We start from the raw sequence: 9,198 nt of genomic DNA, 5'->3' as shown, positions 1-9,198 counted from the left end.
CCCTCAAGAAGATAGAGATAAAGATGGAAGTCCTTTGATTGATTTGGAGATTCCCCTTCTTGATGATGATGTTTTCAATGAGCTTCTCAACTTTTCTCCTAATGAAAATCAATTACTTTAGTCTTTATATTTTTTAGTATGATGTTATATTATCTATTTTATATTTGTGATGTTACATATTGTTATTTTGAATTTTAGACTTGTGGTTAGTTTATATTTTTATCTTTGAACTTTACTAATGTTACATTTTATTATATATTTATGCTACTTTAGCTTTATTTTATCATTATATTATTATTTATGATACTTTTGTCAAATTTAAATTCTCATTTTTATTTAAATTACTTAATTTTACCATATTATAGTACTCTTATAATTGATATTAATAAATTTATATATTTGGTAGAATCTTACGTTCCGTTTTACGATTTCAAGCTCTATAACTTTTAATTACTTTTTCAATTCTACGTAAAATTTCGATTTTTGTTACCTTGATCTCATACAATTAAAAACAGTAATAATGACTAATTGATAACTATAGATCACAAAATCTATTGGCCTCCTAGCACTCTTCTTGTTCAATTGTTCACTCGCGATAAAGTTTTAATAGAATATGTCTCACAAATCAATAGTGTTATTTCCAACTCCCTCACCATGAATAAACCGGACCAAATCATCCAAATATCAGTTTTTTTAGGACTAAGAATAACAATGGGTCTTCATAGAGGGGATCTCTACTCAACTCCCGTCTCCATTTAATAAACTACCTCTCGTCTCTATTTTATCTCCGTCATAGGTCTCTGTTTATTTTCTTTCGCGAGAAGATACCCACGAGTATCTATGGATATCAAATTTTAAATTAAAAAAAATAACACAACTAATTCAACTAAATATATTAAATCAAATATTATTTAAATACAATTTTAACATAAAAACATACATATGAAATATGTCAATAATAGCAATATTATGTTCTTTTTAAGGGGCAAAAAATCTATTGTATTTAGTAAATAACTTATACATTTGTTATGAATTTTTGTGATGACATTTGAATAATTATTTAAAAAGTGCTAAAGTACACAAAATTATAGCAAAATTCGCTCTTTATAATTTTTTAAATTTTTCAAAAAACTTGGTTATTTACAAAAAGTTTTTTAAAATAAACTCACTTGACATAAAGTTATTAAAATTTTAAAATAAAAAATTTAGTTTCTAATAATATTTTAAAAAAATTATATCAAAATTTAACTTTTGAATTTTTTAATAGATACATATTTAATATTTAGTTATTTTTATCGTATTTTTTAAATTTTACAGGAATTTATTTTTCATTTGTATCATTTTAGATTATCTTTATGAGAGACCTAAACTTTTTGATACCACCTTAATAGTTTGCATATTTAATTGGACCAAAGTGATTATTAGACATTATTCAAATAAAAAGAAAATCTAAGCTACGATTCACTAAAAGGATTCAATGAAAAAATAAAGATATTACTTTTTAATGAGCTATAATATATTGTTAAAAGATATTTATTTAACGGGCCTGCTACAAATACAAGCATACAAGCAACCAAGTTGGCCCAGCCCAAAGAAGAAACACGCGCATGAAAGAGAGATAAGATGCCGCGTCCAACTCACGCGCTCAGCATTCGAACGGTTACGTATGGGAGACTCTTCCACTTCTTCCACTTCTTCCATTTCTCAAGGCACTTTCAAAACAACGAAACCCTCTCATTTTCGAGCGAAAATCAACTTTCAAAATATAGAAATCGTAGTTCGAAAACTGCATCGAAACACCATCAACCTCTCTGTGAAGAAGAATCTGAAGAAAAAACAAACGAAGAATACTCAACGTAAGTGCATTAAAATACTGTATATTTCACTTTTCTTCTACGTCGTTCTGCTAGGGTTTACTGTTACTGTTGCTTCTTTGTTATACGTCGTTCTTCTGAGTTATACGTCGTTCTTCTAAGTTCTACGTCGTTTACGTTGTTATTCTAAGTTCTCCTGCTATTTTTGTTGATTTTTGGGGGTTTATTCCGTAGATTCGGGGGTGTAAACTGCTTAACCTTGTAATGTGGCTTTATATTGAAGCATGGCTGAGTGATATCTGTCTGATATCTATATGGATGTATCTGAATAATATCTATGGGTGTATCTCACTGTAATGAATGGGTGTATATTGTTTGACATTGTTGGGTGTATCTGAATAATATCTATGGGTGTATCTCACTGTTATGAATGGGTGTATCTTGCGAATATCTGGCTGTCTTGACTCATATATATGGGTGTATCTTACTGTTATCAATTGGTGTATCTTAATTGTTATCAATGGGTGTATCTGTGTCATATATATATGGGTGTATATTACTGATGCCTTTGGGTGTATTTTTAGTTTCAGAGAAAATGGCAGCAAGAAACCAAACCAAAGACCTCAAATGTGCCACACATCTCCTGAATGATAAGTTCAGGAACATGACTGAGGAGAAGAAGGCCATTGTCAGGGATCTTGGATTCAGTGGGTTGATGCACATCCCACCACTGAGGGTGGATCACCAACTCTTGAGAGAGTTGGCAAAAAACTTCAAAATTGGGGAGAACAAAGTGAGGACAGCATATGGTTCTTTCCATATAACCCCAAAAAAAATAGGTGATGCGCTTGGCATCAATGCAACAGGTAATTAGCTCAAAATTATAGATGTATATTAAGTTGTTGCTTGGGTGTATATTAACCTGATGCTTGGGTGTATCTGAACTGACTTGGATGCTTTGTTGTTTTCCTTTTTGTAGGAGATCTATTTCCTGAGAAAGTTGACTACAAGAAACTTTCTGAATCTGACAAAATAATTTATAAAAGATTCCAGGGTAAGACCCTCAAAAGTCTTACCGATGATATGATGCAAATCGGCGTTGGCAACGAAGAGGAACGCCTGATGTTCAAGAGGATATTCATCCTCTACATACAGATGGCGTTCCTTTTGCCAACGACGATAAACAAAATATCGCCGGTGCACCTGGTCCCGATTTTTGAGATGGAGGGCATAGAGGACAGAAACTGGGGGGGGGGGCATGTCTTGACCTTCATGATCAGGGGCATAAAAGACTACCAGGAGAAGAAGAAGAAGGCAATCAATGGCTGCCTCTTCGCCCTGATGATAATCTACTTTCACCTTTCAAAAAACAAACGCAACAACAGGGGTGAAAGACCACCAAAGCCATGGATTGCCAACTGGACTAAGGAGCAGTTGGTGAAAAGAATGAATGAAGAGAGAGAGGAAACTTTGGTGAGTAATCATAATAAGTTGGTGTACTTTATTTAACCGAATGGTGCTAACTAAAATATCTCATGTTTCAGGGGATTCTGAATTTGGCAGAGACAAAAGAAAAATGAGAAAAAAAGAAAAAAAACAAAAAGAACAGGAAATAAAAAAAACAAAAAAAAGGAAGGCGAGCTCAACATCGTCTTCGGAGACAGAAACTACCGAGAGTGACACTTCTACCTCTGAGTCTGAGGCTGAAGAAGACTCGGAGGATTCGGGAATTAAACACCCCGGCAAAAAGGGGAAAAAGTAAGTACCATACTTGGGTGTAATTTCTTTATTGGGTTTGGGTGTATTTTGTTTGTCCACGTTGGGTGTATGTAGTTTATTAAGCAGGGTGTGTTTCGTTTGCTGCGTTGGGTGTATATTGTATACTCAGTTGGGTGTGTCTCGTGAATTGAATTGGGTGTATTTTTAATATGTTGTAAATGATGATTGTTTGCCTGCAGAATGGACTCAAGAAAAAGAAAGCAGAGGGAAGAGGAGTCAGATTCTGATTCAGAATCTGAATCTGAATCAAGTGACGAGTAATGTCCTGAAATTATTACTCCTTTCTTTTGGCTTCGTTATAAAGATTTCGTGTATTAACTGAGGTGTCTTTTATTGACTTATAGGAGCGAAGAATCATCTCCTGCGGAGAAGGAGAAGAAAAAGAAAGAAACAAAAACAACTCCAAAAGAGTAAGCACTTCTTTCATTAATATTCTGTGATAAAATTGATTTTTTATTTCTGATTGGTACTGTTTTTTTTTTTCCACCCAGAACACCACAAAAAAAGAAAAAAGTAGTTGTGGAGGATTCACCTCCTGAAGAAGATCAATACTTTGACGGGTACAGTACCTCGTAAGTTATACTACGGTCTATCATCGTAATTATTTTTGTTAACGTCTTATTTTATGAATGTAGTGAGACATATGAAATATCGAGTGACGAACTCGATGAATGGCTAGGGGAAAACGTTCGTAAATCTGCTGCAGAGGGGTATGTCTTTCTAGGCTGTGTATTTCAGATTTTGGTGTCTTTTGTTTGCTAATAATTGTATCTTGTTTAGCAGGGACAACCAGGCTGACCTGCGATCGACAGAAGGTCGCTATGTGTCCTCTGAAACGTAAGAAGCTTTATTATTTAATAAAACCTTGTTTACTAAGTTGGGTGTATCTTGTTCACTAAGTTGGATGTATATTTGTTTTGAATAACATGAAATCTGTTTAGACTACCGGCTGTCAACTTGGGAAGTGATGATACTTCCTCTCAAAGACGCACAGAACAGAGTAGTGTAAACCAGCCGTCTCAGAGCATGTAATTTCTCTTTCAAATAACCGTTACTTTTCTTCTTCTAATAACTTCTACTTCTAATTCTGTATATATTTTTTTTAGAAAAAAAAGCCCTTTATTATTTTATTCAAGAAAAAAAAGGCAGCAAAAAAAAGCAAAAACTGCAACTATGTAAGTTCTCAAAAAACAAAGTCCGTCTTCTTTTTGAATTGTTCGCGTGTATTTGTTGACCTTCTTTGGGTGTATTTTAGGTTGACTCCAGATGATTCGAATGTGATGGTTGTTAGGGAACAAACGCCGTCGGAAGCGCTTGCAATGTGAGTTATCCAAGAATATTTCAACCTTATAACCTTATTATTTTCAAATACGTTGTTAACCTTTCATTTTTATTCTTGTTTAGAGTCCCGATCCAATTTTTTGTGCCGCCATCCCAGCAAACAACCACTGATGCAGATTCCGAACCAACCCCTATGCTACAGATTGAAGGGGCTAGAGAAACGTAAGAAAATAGTATTTGGTGTATATTTATTTAGGGTTTGGGTGTATATTTGCTATGAGTTTGGGTGTATACTCTTCCTGATCGATTTTGTGCAACTGTGCAGCACTCCTGAAACCCCCAAACAACATCAAGAAACAACACCCAAGCTTCCCCCAGCTCCAACAAAAATGTAAGTTAATTAGACTAGAATCAATCTTTGCTTGTCATCCGTATATTCTTACTCTTATTCTTATACATAATGATGCAGTCATCCAGACGCCGAGGAAGCTGCTGCCCTGTTGATGATGGCACGGACAGCAAGCTATGTTCCTAAAACAGATCTGCCGATGCCATCATTCAGCCTCGGATTGACAGATTCAAGCCAGGAGGGGGCGTCGACGCAGGAGACTGAAAGGGAAAAATCTCCAGAAGCTGCAACTATGCTGGAACAATTGGACAGTTTGGTCCAAAAGTTAGCAGGCAGTGCGTCAAAGGGAAAAGACGAAAGTCCGCAAATTCGGAGGGAGACTGGGGGAGAAAGTTCTGCTAAGTTTGAAACACCGGGGGGAACAAATCAAATTCCGGATGATATGAAAGAAAAGTGCTACATCTGGGGGACGAAACTGAAGGAGGATGCAAAGGGCGATACTAATGAGTTTGAGGAGATATGCACTCTGACTGGCCAAGGACAGTACATTTTGATGAGAACGCACCTTGCATCCCTCCAGGCAAACAGTGATATAGAATCTCAGGTAATTTTAGACTAACATTAATGTTTTTACACCAAAGTCAACTGCAATGGTTATTAATTTAAAATTGATTTCTAGGTTGTATCTGCCATCTGCCTCATCCTAAACCAGAAAAAGGAAAAGAGGTTTCATGCACAAATATACTGTCTCCCCCCAGATATTGTGGTAAGTGTTACTTCTACGAACCTTGGGTGTATTTTATTCATGGGTTTGGGTGTATTTTTTTAGCTTAGATTGGGTGTAAGTTGTTTATGTTCATGTTTTCATTTCTTGTATTGCAATTCTTGCAGAGCATGGCACTTTCTGATCACCCAAACGGGGAATTCATATCTCCGAAAACGAACAGAGAATTCAGGGTGGAAGCCTACCCCAATTTCATTCCCTTCATAGATAGGAAAAAATTAAGTTCGCATCCATATGTAAGTTTTTGTTTCGTAAATTTGTTAGTACGCTTACTTACTTATATGCCAAATAAAATAACAGACTGTTGAAATGTGGCAATCCTTCAGATTTTTGCTCCTGTTTGCCACTCGGGACATTGGCGGTTGTGGCTAATAAATACAAGAACGCGGAAATGTCAAATACTTGACCCGCTACACAAAAAAGCTCCAAGCCCTGGGAGAAAGCAGCTTAATAAATTCACTGTAAGTTCCCTCTGTCTTCTTTACTTTAATAGATAGGTCTATTTTGAAATTTGAGTTGGGTGTATATTCCATATTCGATTGGGTGTATCTTGTCCATTGATTCGGGTGTATTACTGACTTCTTTTGGTATTTAAGGGATATGTATTTTCGAGATTGATAGCATATGCCGGCGGAAAACCTCTCGAGAAAGGCGAGAAGGAGAAGGAAATAAAAGCCCCATATGTTAAAATTTCAGGCCAAAAAACAAGGTATAGATTTGTGACTCTGAACCGTAAACTTTCCTAAATGAGATTTGTAATTTATTTTCTTGGTTTTCAGCTATGACTGCGCTATTTACGTAATGAAGTGGCTTGAGTTAATAGAGCCGAAAAACATTAAAAAGGGGAAGTATGAATGGGATAACTGGACACAGGTAACTGTCTTTAGAACTATATAACTCTGTATTACTTTACTGAATTAATATTTCTGTTTAAACATAACATACTTTTTAATTGTAGGAGGAGGTGGACCACTACAGAGTGGAGTACGCTTCGAGGATACTATTCAGTGAGATTAATAGACACAGAGATCACGCAATTAGAGAGAGTAGTGCTATAAGACTGTCGAAGCCATCCTCTGTATTATTGAGTCCGTTTTGTCAGATTAATTCTGAGGATATAGAAACTGGGTAGCTTGTAAATTGAACAAATGATGTAAATGTTTGCCATTCAATTTATTCAATGTATATTTTTTCCCATAGTTAAACTATCTGTGCTGCTAAACTGTCTGTGATGTATTCAAAAACTGTATTACAGGTGGTAAAACATAAAGCAAAAAATCAAAAGCATACGCATATTATAAATTGTTACACCCAACGCTAGTCTAATAATACACCCGAGGTTGAGTAAAAATATACACCCAATTGTCTGTGCTGTATTCAAAATGAATGAATTAGATCTACTAAAATATGAAAAAAAACATCAACTGAAATATACGCGCATAACCTGTGAATTTTTACAGCTCTTGTTCTATATGTATCTATATATGTGTCTATATGTAAATTGTCTATTAACAAAAATACACCCAAAGGTAACAGGGATTTTACACCCATACTCCCTATAACTATACACCCAAAGAGTTATCCCCTGCTGCTGGTACCCTGAACTGATAATTTATAACTTGTCCCTGGTATTGGCTGCTACTTGAATGCGCCGCTGATGCAGCATCAAAAAGGTTTATCTGAATATAACACTCACGCATTAGCTAAACAATTAACTAGAAAAATAAACTCAATCGCCACAGATTTAAAGAAGATTACATTTACCTCGCTTAAAACTTTTGTCTTCTTCTTCTTTGTGGCATTTGCAATCTGTTTCTCCAGCTTTGAACCTAGCCTGTTTTTTGGACGTCCTCTTGTTCGAATCCTTGGCGGGCTTTGAAGCTCGTTAACGGATTCCAAGTTGGCTTCTTCGTGGGATAAAGAGGATGTCCCCTTCCTTTTGGCTTTTACTGCTTCCATCTCAGCCATGATGTTGTCGTACGCACGGTGCAGAATTGCAGTCAGCTCCTCTGATTCGGAGGCAAATTCGCAAATATTTTGCGAACGGAAAACAAGTTGGTCGAACCTCTTGCTTCTTGGCTCAATTAGTGGCTCGTCGTGGCTGCTCTTGATGTGTGTGTGTCGCCTCTTTACCTTCTTGCTCCATCGTTCCAGTATGTACCTAGGGGACACTTGGCTTACTTGTTCGAAGCTTAACACGCTTAGTGCGTGACGGCACAGTATCTCTCTCGACTCGAATAATAAACATTGGCATTTTACCTCGGCTGCAACTGAGTCGTAGGTAACCGCGAACTTGTCCAATATTGAGCTGGAAACTTGTTCTCCGACTTCGTATACTGAATAGCCTAGAGCAGAATTCTTTAATCTGGTGATGCAATTCGCCTTTCCTCTGAATTGGGCTTGGACTTCCCTAAACTTTGCTTGGGTGTACGCATCTTGAAACTGAGTTTCGATGGGGGATTTGGTTGCACATGGTATGACCGTATGAAAATCTGCAGCATCTGATTCTCTCTCTGCTTGCTCCCTGCTTCCGAGGCAATTATCGTACTGTTTGACGAACTGAATGAGCGAGCTGTTATGGGTGATGTACTTGTTAAAAAATGAATGCATGCTCTCGCTCCTTTGTGTGCTTCTCATCCCTGCCCAGAAGTGGTGATCCAGATAGATAGGAACCCATATGTGACGGTCTTCGTACAGATCTGCATAATACACCCAAACACAAACAGTAAAATACACCCGAGAGACAGTACAATTTACACCTCTGCTGCAGAGTTTAAAAACACATTACCTGAGAGCCACTTGTTGTCCGCAAGACCAAAATTCACCAGAAAATCGTTCCAATTCCTATCGAATGAGTCTTTGCTGTGAGAGTTCCAAACAACATGACTCATTTGTTGTTCGATGTCGGCGTGTGCCTTGTACCCGTTTAATTTGCTTGGAATCTTCTTCATGATGTGCCAAATACACCAACGGTGAACTGTTGTTGGCATACAGGCCTCTAAAGCCCTTTTCATTGATGCGCACTGATCGGTGAGAAACCCTTTCGGAGCGTTTCCTCCCATGCAACGAAGCCAGCATTGAAATAACCATTTGAATGATTCAATTTCTTCGTTCTTCATCAAAGAGCATCCGAGAAGTGTTGACTGGCCGTGGTGATTCACCCCGACAAAAGAACCACAGACCAAATTATA

This window comes from Arachis hypogaea, chromosome 18 (assembly GCF_003086295.3).
Source record: "Arachis hypogaea cultivar Tifrunner chromosome 18, arahy.Tifrunner.gnm2.J5K5, whole genome shotgun sequence".
Lineage (NCBI taxonomy): Eukaryota > Viridiplantae > Streptophyta > Magnoliopsida > Fabales > Fabaceae > Arachis > Arachis hypogaea.
The sequence above is the reverse complement of the archived record's forward strand: the minus strand, read 5'-3'. Positions refer to the sequence as shown.